This window comes from Porites lutea, chromosome 1 (genome assembly GCF_958299795.1).
Source record: "Porites lutea chromosome 1, jaPorLute2.1, whole genome shotgun sequence".
In the NCBI taxonomy this organism is placed as follows: Eukaryota; Metazoa; Cnidaria; class Anthozoa; order Scleractinia; family Poritidae; genus Porites; species Porites lutea.
In genome coordinates, this window is record NC_133201.1 from 59,051,821 (window position 1) to 59,065,447 (window position 13,627).

Below are 13,627 nucleotides of genomic sequence, written 5' to 3' on the forward strand. Positions count from 1 at the left end.
TTTAATTTTACTTCATCAAATTCTGTTAAAAGATAATCATCATGTATATGATCATAAAATTCTTTCATTAATTTTTTTCCAAGTCTTTCAAGATCTTTTTCTTTTATGATACAAGAACTCATTTTATTATATTATTATATTATTCCTTTATGAAAAATCCAGTATAATATTCCAGTTAGATAACCAAGTACTTCACTTTTTAATGGTGAATCAAATACGTATACACATCCTCTCCCACGTTTGTAATGTTTATAGAAAGATTTAAAAGCTCTATGGAATATTAAATGATTACGTAATATTTTACTTTCAGTATTAATAGGTAAACCTTCTAGCTTACAGATAATTTTTTCTAATGAGATATTTTTTTTAAAAGTAGTCTCATATAAAAATCTATATATTAATGCTGATTTTATCTCATCTTCTGAATAAATAGTATTTTTGAAAGGAGGGGGGTAGTAAAAGTTAACGTAATGAACTATTGTTTTTATCATTTTTATTAATCACATATATTAAATATATTATTATATTTAATCTCAAATCTATCCGGTTCAGGAGATTGATCAATTATCATATCATCTATTAGTTTCATTCTATCTACGAATTTTTGTTTATCCCATTCATCTCCTCTAAGTACAGCTCGAAGTTCAACAAGAACTTTTTCATAAGTGGTGTAAGCAATTTTTGTCATCTCAATTTTCCTCTTATAATTTTGTTTTTTTCCAACTCCAGTCATAATAACACCAGCACCATTTATTACTCCGAGAATAACAGGATTAAGTGTAATTCCCCCAGTAATAGTTCCTATTGATACCAAACATATTCCAGTAATTGTAAAAAAATTATCAAGAAATTTATAACTTTTATAAGATCTCTTAAAACACCAATATTTTTTATGATAGTAACTGTAAAAATCTTTTATTGTTTTAATATCAGATTTTGATAGAGATGGGTCTATGTGATTAAAATCAAAAATATCTTTCATTTTTATTATTTTATATATATAATCTTAGTTTAGTCTATAATACATAATTTCCGTTTATCTTTTCCTGTAGTAATATATGATGATGTACTGAAGAGTCAATGTCGTAAAAGTTTGGAGAGTACATAAATTTTTCTATCACTGATTCTTTACATAAAAATTCAAATTCAAGGTTAGATGAAGTTCTTACAATATTAGCGTCTAAGTCTGCGGAATAGTTACTTATATTAACTTTTGTAATATTATCACTAATACTTTCTGTTAACCATAAAACTATTTTTTTTCCACTAAAACTAGATGGTATTGGTATATTTTTTCTTACATTACCAATATTTATGTTTAGTGAACGATTTATATATAAATAGTATAAAAATAAAAGTTGTTGTCTTGAATTTGCATTAGACACATCATATTTTTTTATATGAAAATTATTTCTTCTAAAATGAGAAAAAACAATACATAAAGTGTAACTTGTACTTTTAATTGATGGTTTAAAAGATATCTTATAATCATTTATTCTTAACCCAGTTTCTTTTATGTTATCCATTGTTTTACTTGGAAATGTAATATTTTGTGCAGATTTTCCTGTAATAGAGGACAAAGCATTAAACACAACACCAATTGAACTTTTATTTAAAACGTAATAGTTTGAATCGCTAAAGTCAAAAAAATGTTCAAAATATTTTCTATATACATAATTTTTTATAAAAGGTAAATTTTTATTTACAATTCCAACTGTTGCTGTATTAATTTCATTTACCATTCCAACTGTTGCTGCACTATTATTATTATTTTTATCAAGATCAATGTTTAATATTTTTTTATTATTTGCATTTATGTCAACATTGTATGTAACTTCTGTTGGTTTGATATCAAATGCTGTGTGATAGTCATAAACTTTATCTGGGTCGATATTGCTTACTTTACCCACAATACCATAAGTAACAAAATAAACTCCTGAAAACTGTCTTGGATAAACAGATAGATCAGTACCTTCTTGTGGTATATTAACAAGAAAATGAAGAAAGAACCTATTACCAGTTGTCAACTTCTTAAAATTAACTATTATTCTATGGTAATACATATATTGTGATTGATTTGTTGCATCTATATAACTATGACTGAGTTTTTTTACACTTACATTTTCAATTGATAATCCTGTTGAAGTTCCTTTGTCTACACTTATTTGAGATTTATGCCAAAGTTGATAGTCAGTGTTTAGTATTTCCAAACATAGTGTGTAATCAACATTAGCGGTTAATCTGTAAAAGTTAACTGACATTTTGTACTTATAACCACCTTGAGAATTTTTGTTTATTTTTACATAAATTACTTTGTGGTTATAGTTATGAAAATTACCTTTTGAAGGAGGTAAGTCTGCTATTTTTGATATAACAAAACTAGTTCCAGTATCTATTTCATCAGTCCATTGTGCAGCATTAGACATAAGAAAAGTAAATTGGTCATTGTAATGACTTGGTTGAACTGCAGTGTGATGAATTAGACTATCAACATAACTTTTATTTACACCATCATTGTCTTGAGTTGGATTACTTAATCTAATAATTTTTTTATTGTTCATATCTAAGTTTCCAGTCATATAATCTGTTCCATCTTTTTTTAAATAACCTGTTGTAAATCCTTTATCATCAACATACTTTTTGGTTGCAGCATCTGTATCATTAAAAGGTGGTCTTAGACCAATTATAAATTGATTATTCATGTCAAGTGAGTTTAACATTTTATTTGTTCCACCAACATGTAGATACTTTATATCTGTAAAGGCTAATGGTGTTGGTTGACTGGGACCTAATGGAGTTGGTAGGTTTAAAATTCTATGATTATCCATGTTAAGATTACCTTTCATTGGGTAAGATCCATCTCTATCAAGAAATGTATTGTCTACATATTCTTTTGTAGGAGGTTCTTTTGCATCCAGTGGTGTGCTTAGATTTTTAATTCGGTATGTATTTTTCATATCAATGTTTGAATCAATTGTTAGGTTTGTTGTTGAGGTGGGTTTATCATCCACATACTTTTTGTTTGCTGCGTCATTATTATCTGTTGGTTTACCAACATTAGTTATTTTTTTATTATTCATGCTTAAATTGCCAATCATTGTTCGTGATCCATCTCTGTTAAGAAAATTACTGTCTGCATATTGTTTTGTTGCTGGCTCATCTGCATCATTTGGATGTTTAAGGTTTAGAATACGAAATCTATCTTTCATATTAATGTTTGAATCAACTGTTAATCTTGATGTTTTGGGTGCTCCGCTAGAATTATCATCAACATACTTCTTTGTAGCAGCATCAGTATTAGCAGTTGGTGTACCAACATTTCTTATTTTTTTATTTATCATATCATAATCACCATCAGAAGTAAGATTAAATCCAACTCCTGGTGCTCCTTGAATTCCTTTAGCAAATGAGTTATCTTTTTGTTCGTTAAATATTCCCATTTTATTTATTAGTTTAGACTACTAGTAAAGTTTTTAGCAATACGTTTTTTAGGCTTATCAATGTATAAAAATGTAAATGGTTTTTTTGTTGCTGATCGATATGTCTCTTTATCAACTCCTAATTCTGATGATATACGATTTGCTTCTCTCGATGATGGAAATTCATACAAACAGTAGTGAGAACAATTTAATCGTATATCCTTTGGAGTTTTGTAAAATGATTGACTTAGGTATATTACAGAACAATTCTTATGACGACCTTGGATGAAATAATCAATAAGTTCTCTTTGATTTTTATCACAAACATAATCATCAAATATCACAAGTTTTTGATTATCCTCATATTCCATTTCTGTCACTGGAGTTATTTCATCATTACTTACATTTAGTATTTCATATCCCATTTTATGACTTAATTCTCTCATTTTTTGAATTAACTTTTGATACTTATCCTGTTCTAGATTACGAGCGTAAAGATAAATTTCATCATAATACAAAAGTGGTTTAATTAACATATGATAAAGCAAATTAGTTTTACCACTTCCACTGTTTCCACATATTAACATTCTAAAAGTATCTGATGGCATGTAAGGAAATAACTGTTTATATTTTTTATCCGGGTCATCGACACTATCATAGTTTGGTATTTCCATTTTATATAATAGTTATATATTTATTATATAAAATGGATATTGAAGAATACAAAAAACTTGTAAGAAATAAAATTGAGGCTGACTCTTTGACTAGACAAGTGAGAAATGTTATAAAAGAAACAAAATGGCAAAAACAAAATATGAGAGAGGGTTTTACAGAAACATTTAAACCTCTTATTGAGTCTCAAGAGAGTGTTAAAAAAAGTATTGATGAGCAGCAAAATAAAACTTTAGAACAACTTCAAGCTAATCAACTTGCTCTTACAGAAGGGCTTAATAAAAACAGACTTGCTATAACTCAAGGATTAGAAAATTTAATTTATGAAAAATTTGAAGACGCTGAAGAAGGTAGTTCTGGCGCTAAAGGTAGTTCTGGCGCTAAAGGTAGTTCTGGTGATAAAGGTAGTTCTGGTGAGATTGATTTATTAAAAAAATTTCAAGAAAGATTTGGTGCTACTAGTGATAGTGATGATGAAGAAGAAAAATTTAAAAAACATTTACCTCCTACTCCAGAAAAAAAAGTAAATATAACACCTGATTATTTTGATGAATACTTAAATAATCAACAATCAATTAATATACTAAAAAAAATTGGTTATGATAAGTTACCTTCTTTTTATTTTGATAGGGATATTACTTATCTTTCTAGTGTAATTGAGAGTGTAAGTAATAAGTATAATGATTATTTTAATAATATCTTAAAAAATACTGCTACTTTCGAACAATATCCTAGAAGTGGTTATGTTATGGCTATACCAAAAAATCAAAATCCACGAAAAGAAACAATAGAAAAAATTTCTGATTTTAACACTTTAAGCTCGTATTTAACTCAATTAAATAAGCTTAATTCTTTTAGAATAAAAACTGGCTATGGAATTACTCTCTTTAATAACCCAAATAATCTCCTAAAAAGACTTGAATTACTCGGTGGATCAATTCTAGCTGGTAATAATGGTGTAATAAATGAGTTTTCTCAAATAGCACATCTTCTAAACCAAATGAAAGTAATTACAAAAAAACAATTAAACGATCTACTAAAAACTTATATAACAATTAGATAAATGGAAGAACGAGCTATTCATATTTCTTCAATAAACAGGGAAAAAAGAGGAACAAGCAGACCCGGTGATTTTACTATTAAGTTTAATCCATCTTTAAAACTTGACCCTGAAAAGAAACATCAACTTGCTCTTGATCGGTTGTCAATGACTTACTCTTGGTACAACATTAGAAGTGATTATAAAAATAATAAGATTAAATATACTCACGATGGATCCACTTGGCAAACAATTACTTTTACAGATGGAATGTATTCATACTCAGATATCAATGATTACATTCATCAGTATATGGATCAAAAATCTCACTCATCAGGTTCAAGTGGAAATAAAACTTATTCAATTAATATAACATTTATACTATCCACCTATCGAGTTCTCATATCAATTGAAGGTGATTATCAATTAGATCTGAGAGGAACAGAATTTGGAGACTTGATTGGATTTGAAAAAAAACTTATTACAAAAACAGAGTATGGAACAAAACTACCAAATATAACAAATTCTATTGATGTGTTAAATATTAACACAACAGCAATAACTAATAGTATTGTAAATGGAATAAATACAAATACCATTGCTGTAATACCAACTGATAATTTAACAAGATCTTTTCCATTTACTTTCGAACCTAAAAGACCTTTATACTGTGACGTTTCTGCGTTTAAAATTGATGAAATGAGAATATTTGTTACAGACTCAGTTGGAAGACCAGTAAATTTTAACGGTATAGATTGGTATATGACTTTACTTCTTCACTCGATGTAAGCGGGGGCACCTACGGTTCCCCCTGCACCCCCCTCCCTTTATAAGAATGAGGTTAATTTTGGAACACCCTTTTTATATAACTATTAAAATAAAATGATGAGACAATCAGAGTTTAAAATGAAACTTGACCCTGAATTGGGTAAATATAAAAGAGAACATATTTATGGAGAAGGAATGATGGATAGGTTTAAATCGTTTGGAAAAAAAACATTTGCAAAGTCAATGAAAAAAACTGCTAAAAAAAGTGCTCAAAAAAGTGGTGATAAATTACTAAAAATGACTGCAACAAAAACTGGTGAATATTCTGGTAAAAAGGCTGGTGATAAAATAGTTCAAGCGTTATCCAAAGAAAAGGTAAAATCCACCAAAAAAACCCCTGCAAAAAAAGTAACTTTTAATAAAAAAGTTGAAAGTTTACCAACAAGAAAAATGACTCAACAAGAAATAAATCAAAGATTGAATTCCATTCTTAGTGGAGGTACATTAAACTAAGAAAAAAATTATATAATTATTAAAATAAAATGAAGTCTTTTAGAAATCCAAATTATCTAGAGAGATATGAAGATGTTGTTTTTGATCTGGAACAAGCTATTAATACAGCTCCAGCAAACAACACTGATCAAGATAGAAATAACCTTAAATTTATCACTGACAATTCAGGTGAAGTAACACCATTTGATTGGTATAATGCTAGAATAGCAATAGATTTTAAAGTTCAAAAACGTGATGGAACTAATTTTGTTATTGGAGCTAATGTAGATGATGACAGTCTTACAGCTAATAGAAACAACCAATATGTTGCATATAGAGATGATCAAATGGGAATTGTAAATGGAGCAAATAGTTTTATTTCAAGATTATCAGTATTAGCAAATGGAAAAGAACTATACCAGTGTAATTATGCTAATCATAGTGTAAATATAAAAAATTTACTTGAGTATAACAAAACTTACGCTGAATCAGTTGCAACAAATGAATTTTATTATCTTGATACATCAACAACTGCTAATAAAAATAGATTTATTAAAAGAGAAGTTACTCATCGTCAAAATGCTGCTGGTAATGCTGATGAAGCAGGTTTTATGTTAGATAACACCCCATCATCTTATAATAAAGGATTTGCAAAGCGTAAAGCTTTACTTGGAACATCATCCACAGTACGTTGTGAAATTCCACTTAATAGGTATTCATTTTTTGAGGCACTTGAAGATAAACTTCTTCCTAACACTAAAATCGAAATAAATTTTGAGATCGAAAAAGATGATAATCTTATTTGGAGGGCTGGAGGAGATCGATGTAGAGTAGTAGTTACTCGTCTTCAACTTTTTGTACCTAGGCTGGTATTCAATGCAGAAGGAAGTAAATTATTTATGGAAAACTATCTTAAACCGTATAAATGGACCTATCTAAAAGAGGTTGTTGAGAGAAACATTGCTGGAAATCAAAGAACTGGTAATTTTAGAATTACAAATGGTATATCAAAACCACGACATGTATTTGTTTTTATAATTAATACTCCAAATATAGATACACAAACAGCAAATCCATTTTTGTATAATACTTTCAGTGTTTCTACAGATCCAAGGACTCTTGACAGGTGTTATCTTGAGGTAGGAAATGGAAATGAATATCCTGATATTCACTACAAACCTTCAACAGATCCTTCAAGAGTTTTTAGAGATGTGATGAAGTATGTTTATGCTAACAATGATTTTCAAGGAGGTACACTTCTTACTAGATCTACTTTTGAAAATATGTCCGTTTGTATATTTTGACTTAACCAAGCAAAAACTAGACATAAAAGATGGGGTGACAAAACTTGCATTTCATTATGAGTTATCTGGAACAACTGCAGCTAACTACAATGTTTACGCTCTGGTACTTCACGAAACTGAAGCTGAAATAACACAACAAAATGGAAAACTATTGTTAAGAGCATAAGGAAACCTACACCGCATATTATTACACAGAATTTTACACAAGCTGTTATGATTACACAGAATTTTACACAAGCTGTTATGATTACACAAAATTAAATACAAGCGTAAAAAATCATACGATATTTATATTACAGCAGGTACATAAAACCACCAAAACAAAATAATATAAATATTATAATAAAAATGACATCTTATATTGAATACGGAGTAAAACTTACGGATGGACAAAAGTCAAAATTGGCTTCTGCAATATTAAATAAATCACCACTAACTCTTCGGTTAAAACATGGACATCTTCGAGGTTCTGATGAGTTAATGCTAACCCAGAGACAAATTTCTAAAATAAAAAAATCTATTGCAAATGGTACCGGATCGGATATAAAGATAAGTAAAACACAGATTAGACATTCTGTAAAACATGGTGGAAACTTATTTACATCACTCGCATCTCTTGGAGCAAAAGTATTACCTTACGCAATAAAAGGAGTATCAAAAGTTGTTCCTGCATTGGCTACTGGTGCTGCCACTGCACTTGGTGAAATTGGTTTGAATAAAATATTTGGAAAAGGAATAACAATCCCCCATAAATTTTTCCCAATGCTACCACCTTTTGTAAGAGAATTTACACAATCACAAATAAACCAAATTAACAAAGCACATCAAACAGGTGGACGATTAATTATTAAACCAACTCGTAAACAAATAGAAGGAGGATTTCTTGGAACTCTTGCATCTATTGGTATACCAATGGCAATTAGTTTAGTATCTAAAATGTTTGGTTCTGGACTACAAGTAGATAGAAGTAATTCATCCAATACTTCAAATGTTTACGTTCCACCTCCTCCATCTACTTATGGTGAAGGTTATCCTTATCACTCACCACCTTTTATTGGTAATTGGTCAAACCCAATAGGAATGGGAGTTAAAAAAAAAAAGCCCAAATCCAGGGGAAAAGGACTACTACTAGGAAAAAACAGCTTATTCAACTCAATTCCCATTCTAGGTACCATTTTGTAATTAAACCTCTATCTAACTTTGACCTTATTGATTGGATAAAAAGACTTGGTATTAAAAATTTTAGAGGAATATATACTCGTGATAGACTACCAAAAAATATTAGAAAAGAATGTGGAATAATTAATCTAGATGATATGGGAGGACCTGGAACACATTGGGTTTGTTATAGAAATATAGATAATATTGTTGAATACTTCGATCCATTTGGACTAATAATGCCAAATGAAGCATTAAGATATTTTAATACTTCTGGAAAACAAATAGTTTACTCAATGGATGAAATACAAAATCGTAATACTGTACTTTGCGGATATTGGTGTTTATACTACTTATTTGAGAGACAGAAGGGTAATAGTATTCTAGATGTAATACATAATCCTCATTTTGATGATGACAATAGTGATTTTATAAAAGCATACTTTGGAGGATAAATATAAAATAATATATTCATTATAAATTAAATGGATGAAGAAATTACAGAAGTACAAATTTATACTTACAAATTTCCTGATGGTAAAATATATATTGGATATACAACTGGAGATTTAAAATTTAGACATAATCAACACAAAAGAATAAGATCTGTAAGTCCAATAACTAAATATGTAAACAGTAATGAACCATATGAAGGACCAACTTATGAAGAAACTGTTACAGTAGATTTATATGGTAATGAAAAATATAAAATCCTAAGAAAAATTTTGGACAAATATACTAATGATACTACACAAATTCTTAATAAAAATTTATATCTTTTTGGTTATTAATATTAAACATTTTATATTATTAAAATATAAAATGAATCAAGGTCAAAGATTTATTCACTATCCACTGGTGTATTCTTTAGTAGTTTAACCTTCTCAACTTTTGTGTTTAAATCTCTAACACTATCAACTATGTCAACAAATTTTGAGTAAATGTCAATAAGACGATAAAGTTTCTTCTTTTTATCACTATTTATTTTCAACCATGAATATTCCTCATTTCTAATTTTTTTCCACATATCACATTCACTAACCATTAGCACTCTGGAAAGATTATCATTTTTCTTTCTAAGTGACTCCATCTCATTATATATTTTTGTTCGCACTTCTTTTTCAAAATCCTTGATTGTTTTAACATCAATATTTTTCTCAATCTCAGAAAAGAATTTAGCCTCCATTTATTATATAAACAGATAATTACCTTTTACAACTTTGTTGAGAGTATTTGCTTTCTCATTTATTTCCATAAGCAACTCAAATATCATTATAAATTTATTATCATTTTCCAATCTAGAAAAATCAGCATATTCATAACTCATATTAAGGTTATTATATATCTTTTGTAGTTCACTTTTAAGAAAATTAGGTCTACTAGACATATTTTATCTAAGCATATATTAAATGAAAGAATCATATTGCATTAAAGATAAAATGGTAACTCCTTGTACAGAACCAAGTGGTTATCAAAAAGATAAAAGAGGTAGAACTCAATTCTTCTGTCGTTGTGGAGTTTGTGGAATTAAAAAAGTTAGATATGTAAAAATGGGGGGAGTGCCTCCCAAAACCCCCATGCTAACTGGAAGTGGTAAAAGAAAAAGTAAAAGAAAGTCAAAAAACTAATCAGCCCGTCTGAAGGGGCGGGCGTCTTTGATACTGTTGTTGGTACAGCAGTTGATGGATTTGTACATTACGGTTTACCTTGGATGGGTAAAAAAGCAGTTGAAATGGGTAAATATGGAGCAAGTGAGTTAATGAGAAATAAAAATGTTCAAAAGAAAGCTGTTAATTATGGAATAAATAAACTTACACCATTTATTCAAGATTCTGTTGGAACAGCAATGGATCAACTATCAACAAAAGTTAGACCGAATAAAAAGTATAAAACTGATCGATTAGAATTAGACGGTAGATCTGGAAAAGGATTTGATGTTCACAAATTGATTGGAAAACTTCCAAAACCAAAAGCAGGATGGACTCCAGGAAAATATAAGTATATGGGTCCATACAATCCTCTAGAAAAACAATTAAACTATGATCCTGAAACTGGAAAAGTTACAGAGTGGAAAGTTAAACCTTATAACAAAGTTGATGAAATAGCAGCTTATCACGATATTTGTTACGACATGGGTAGAAGCAAAGGTGATTGTGATAAAGAGATGGTAAAATCATTAGACGACTTACCATATGGAGAAATGCCAAAATGGGGTTCAACTGCTAGATTCTTGATTAATACAAAACAAAAACTTGGTCTTGGTTTAAACTTGAAACGGCGTTGAGTAGTGATTGGTCTCAACAATTAGCCAACGAACTTCACAAACCAATCACAAGAAACTTTAAAAAAAGAAGAGTAATCTCAAATGGAATTGATGATATCTGGACTGCTGATTTGGTAGAAATGCAAAAGTTTAGTAAGTGGAATAAAGGAATTAGATATCTTCTGATGGTTATTGATGTATTTAGTAAGTATGGATGGATAAAGGAATTGAAAAATAAAAAAACTGAAACTGTAACTGAAGCATTTTATGATATATTAAAAGAAAGTAATCGTAAACCAAAAATGCTTTGGACAGATAAAGGTTCCGAATTTATAGGTAAATATTTTAGAAATCTTCTTGGTATTAAAAAAATTAAACCGTATCATACTGAAAACAAAGAAAAATCTAGTGTTGTTGAAAGATGGAATAGAACAATTAAAAACAAAATTTGGAAAATGTTTACTCTTAATAACAACAATGTTTACTGGGATAAGATTGATAAAATACTTGATGATTATAATAATACTTATCATTCTAGTATAAAAATGACTCCTGTTGAAGCAAGTAAAAAAAATAATGAGAATAAAGTTTTTTCTAATTTGTACAGTGATTTGATTTACTTGAAGCCAAGTAAAGCAAAGTTTGCAATTGGTGATAATGTTAGAATTCCAAAAAATAAAAGAAAGATATTTGATAAAGGTTACACACCAAACTGGACAGAGGAAATATTCATTATTGATAAAGTTCTTCCAACAAAACCTATTACTTATAAAATTGTAGATCTGATGGGGGAAGAAGTTAGAGGTTCTTTTTACGAAAAAGAATTACAAAAATCAAAACAAAAAACATTTAGAATAGAAAAAATTATTAAGAAAGATGATAAAAATAAATTAGCATTAGTAAAATGGAGTGGATATCCTGATAAATTTAATTCATGGATTAGCTCAAAAGATTTGGTTAATTTTTAATACAAAAATAATAATGTATTAAAAATAAATAATAATATTATTTACTCTTCATCACTAACTTTTTCAAGTAATGATTCAATACCATCTTTTGTATAATCACCCTCACCATCACTCTCTTCTTCTTCATCCTCAAATTTTAGTAAAGACTCTCTAGGTTTGAGAGGTTTAACATAACACTCATATACTTTGATTTGTAAAGATGTTACAGTTTTACTTATGAAGATTCCTTCAATTATGAGAGCCAATTTAACATTACAGTATTGATTAAGATATTTAAAAGGATTTAAATCGCGACCACCCTTTCCCTTAAACAAAGATAAAATTTTTTTTGTTTTTTCTGAGTAAATAAGTTTTGCGTAAAGAACTGGTGCTGATGAATCATCAACTTTTGTTTTCTTTTTTCCTTTATTGTCTGTGTATTCTATTTGTTTATGGTAAAGTGGTGAAGATAAACTTGATGCCATATCAGGACCATATTCATTTTCTAAATATTGTTGTGATGCAGTTGTTATATTATTAATAACATCAAAAAATTCTTTTTCTTTAGTACTGGGTTCACTATCGCGAGACCAAAGACATACTGGTATTGAATAACCTACTAACTTTTTGGTATCTTGGTTTTTCTTTTCATTTACTCCAAAAGAGAAAAGAACTGGAGTTTCTATTACAAGTGGACCTTTTTTCTTATTTGGATATTTGATTTCAATTGGAATACGTTTATATTTGATTTTGCTATCTTTTACTTTGTACTCTTTGCTCTCATTAAAGATGATATTGTCTTGGGTAATATTTTCGTAACTTGACAACTGCATTTTATTATATATTTAGATAATTCTTAAACCACTTTTAAAAATTCAAATCTGTATTTATTTCCATCTTTTTTGGAAGTAGCTGTTTTACGGTAATTTATTTTATTACAAATATTAGAAATACTTGAACGAAATATTTCTAACTCTATCGATGCTGCTTTACTACTTATAAATATTTTTTTCTTACTTGTCTCAACATTAATCGAAACAATTGGTTTATTTTTACTTTTCTCAATATTTTGCTGATGTGTTAATAATTGTAAATTTTTGATTCTATTATCAGTTTTTACTTCATTTCGGTGATCAATTTCAAATCCTTCAGGAATTAATCCCTTAACTGCTTCAAAAACAAACCTATGTAAAAAATAAGTTTTTCGTCTTTTTTTATACTGTAAACCAAACCTGTAATACCCTGCGTGATTTTTACACATTTTCATTTTTCTTCCAGTTTTAATATTTATAACTTTCCCTTCCTTTGAAGCTGCATAATTAGTAAACACAGGATGAATATAATATTTCTTAGCACCAATTAAAACTATTTGTTTAGTCATTTTTTTTTTATATTAAAATTGTTAAGCCTATTTTCATTTTTTTAGCTACCTCCACCCCAAAGAAGCCTTGTTGACCAGAAGTTACTCGATTCTGGATTAGTATAAGTTAATTCTCCCTTTTTATTTTTGATTTTCATTGCACGAGACAAATATTTATCTCTTCTCTCTTTATCCTTGTGAATAG